We start from the raw sequence: 2,945 nt of genomic DNA on the forward strand, positions 1-2,945 counted from the left end.
TATGGCTTCCTTATCTTCACTCATCGTTGGGAGTGTCTCCTCTACGTTGTAGGCTACGCTGACGATATACCTTCCCCCACCGTCTTGATCTCCTGCATGTGCGCCGTTCAGGTATCCGACAGGATACCTCCGTCCTTATCCAGGCACAATTTGACTTGTGGCACGAAGCCTTTACGGGATGCGTTGAGTTTCTGATAGAACTTTCGTGTTTCTTGGGAACGATGCAGCTGCTTCAGCTCCTCGAGCTCCTCCTCCTCCAGGCGGCGCTTTTTCTCCTGGAAAAGTCGGACTCGCTGCCTCTTCCGCTGTCGGTGATTTTCCACGTTTCTACGTTTCTGCTTTCACGCATCTTAAATAGTTCAACAGATTCATTTTTTTTATTTCAAAGCGAAATTCTCTTGATTCAAATTTCGAATATTGACTTTCCAATGCATTTCTGGTGTTGATACTATTTTTGTATGGTCAAAAATGGCAATACAAAAATAGTATCAACTTGATGGCTCAATATTCCTAGTTTCAGAAATACAATCATTTAGAAGATTATATGGTCGGGATTCGACCAGACCGTACTGAACGCCATCAGCATTTTTTCGAGACACTTAAACTTTGTGTGCAAATATTTTCATCTAGAGAAAAATCTTTGGTGTTCATGAACCCAAATCGATAGTTTATAATTCAAGAAATTCATTTCAGTCAATCATAATCGTTTTTTCGATCTTGAATATGATTTATAGGAGATGAGAGATGATGTTTTTTATTTTAAACGAACACAAACATTTACAGGATCTCAATGAAACTTGATGTTTTCTCGAAGAGATCCCATTTACTTAACTCGAAGTGTACATCTTTCGAGGATATGATGACTAACATCTTACAAATGCTAGAACCATCAATCCACAGAATGTGTACTATGTATGCCGTGGACGGGATTCGATCTCATGACCGTTGCACAATGGGGAAAAAAGTGTACAAACCGCGATGAAATTCAATATCTTTCGCCCTACATGACCCAAATCTATGAAATTATACTTTCCTTTTGTGAAAATTTCCGGAAAATCGATTGGACATAGTTCCAAACGCCGCACAAGCATGCGAACGAAGATATAGTGCCTTTTTAACCCCTAGTTCTCCTATATTTTGTAAACATTCCAGAAAAACACTGTTTCGAACCAAAGAATTTTTTGAACGAAAATAGACCTATCGTGTGTAATTTTTTCTGAGGAATCGAATGAAGGCTGTTTTGGCTACCGCACGCTTCAGAAAATGAAGTTATGGCTGTTTTTACCCTCAATTCCCCTATATTTTTCAATTATTTCTGAAAAAAGCAAGTTCGTACTATAAAATTTTGAACCAATTGGATTGGAAATTGGCTCGGAAAAAAACACACAAGATACGTTCCAATAGATTCAAAATTTTCAAGTCCGAACATGCGTTTTCTTAACTATTTGAAAAATGTAGGAGAATTGAAGGTAAAACAGCTCTAACTCCATTTTTCGAAGCGTGCGGTGGCTCAAACAGCCTTCATTTGATTCCTCGGAAAAAAATCCACAAAATACACTTCATTTGGTTTAAAATTATCAAGTCCCAACATGCTTTTTCTGAGCTATTTTAAAAATGTCGGGCAATTGAGGGTAAAACAGCCATAACTCTTGTTTTCAATCCGTGCGGTGGCTCAAATAGGCTTCATTGGATTCCTCGGAAAAAAATCACAGGATACAACCCATTTGGTTCAAAATTTTCAAGTCCGAACATGCTTTTTTCTGAAATTATTGAAAAATGTAGGGGAATTGAGGGTAAAAACAGCCATAACTCCATTTTCCGAGGCTTGCGGTGGCTCAAACAGCCTTCATTAGATTCCTCGGAAAAAATCACACAAGATACGTTCCAAAAGTTTCAAAATTTTCAAGTCCGAACATGTATTTTCTTAACAATTTGAAAAATTGAGGGGAATTGAAGGTAAAACAGCCATAACTTCATTTTTCGAAGTGTGCGGGGGCTCAAACAGCCTTCATTCGATTGCTTGAAAAAAAAACCACACAAGATACAATCCATTTGGTTCAAATTTTTCAAGTCCGAACAAGCTTTTTTCAGAAATAATTGAAAAATATAGGGGAATTGAGGGTAAAAACAGGCCGAACTCCATTTTCTGAAGCGTGCGGTGGCCCAAACAACCTTCATTCGCTATCCTCTACAGCACGGGCTGCGGCATTGTCTCAGCAATCAAAATCGCAGTTCAAGTTACCTAGTGTGGATTAGACCTAAGCTTCTTTTCTAATAGTTCGAAATTAAGGTTGGCAGAAATTTTTCATTGAAAATAAAAATGTCATCAAAACTTCTCGAAAGATTTGAAATCGTATAACAGATTTGAAATCGTAAAACACCTTTAATGATTATTTAAAAAAAAAACTTGCTCAAAAAATTTCGTTTTGGAGGCATGAATAATAACTTTTTACAACTAAATTTTTTTTGTTTGATTTCCAAATGAAGTTAAAAGATCCGTGCCAAATCCGGGCCGGACCGTTCACAATTTTTTTATTATATATCCGGGCAAAGCCGGATAAAACCGGACAATCTAAATAGCTAATTCTAAGTAGATGCAGGTATCCGTTTTTGTCTTGGAATGTTATTTTGTTTAATCAAAGAGATTCTGAGAGAGTGTTGGTAGCTTTTGTTTTGTGTTCAGTTGAACTCTTCGTTCAATCGTTGAGAACCGCTCAAATTGCATTCGTCTATATCTCCCATCGCAATCACAAATGCCCAGTTTTATTTCTGCAGATAGTACACCATTTACCAGATAATAGCTGGGAGATAAAACTCGAATTCCATCGATCATTAGCCGTAGCGATGTACCTACCTTGAACTTACTAGGGACTCTCAATTATTATTGACGTGAAGCAAAAAAGGGACCACACTATCTTCTACACAAATCAATGAAGGTTGACCTC

Source organism: Uranotaenia lowii, chromosome 3 (genome assembly GCF_029784155.1).
Source record: "Uranotaenia lowii strain MFRU-FL chromosome 3, ASM2978415v1, whole genome shotgun sequence".
NCBI classification, from domain to species: Eukaryota; Metazoa; Arthropoda; class Insecta; order Diptera; family Culicidae; genus Uranotaenia; species Uranotaenia lowii.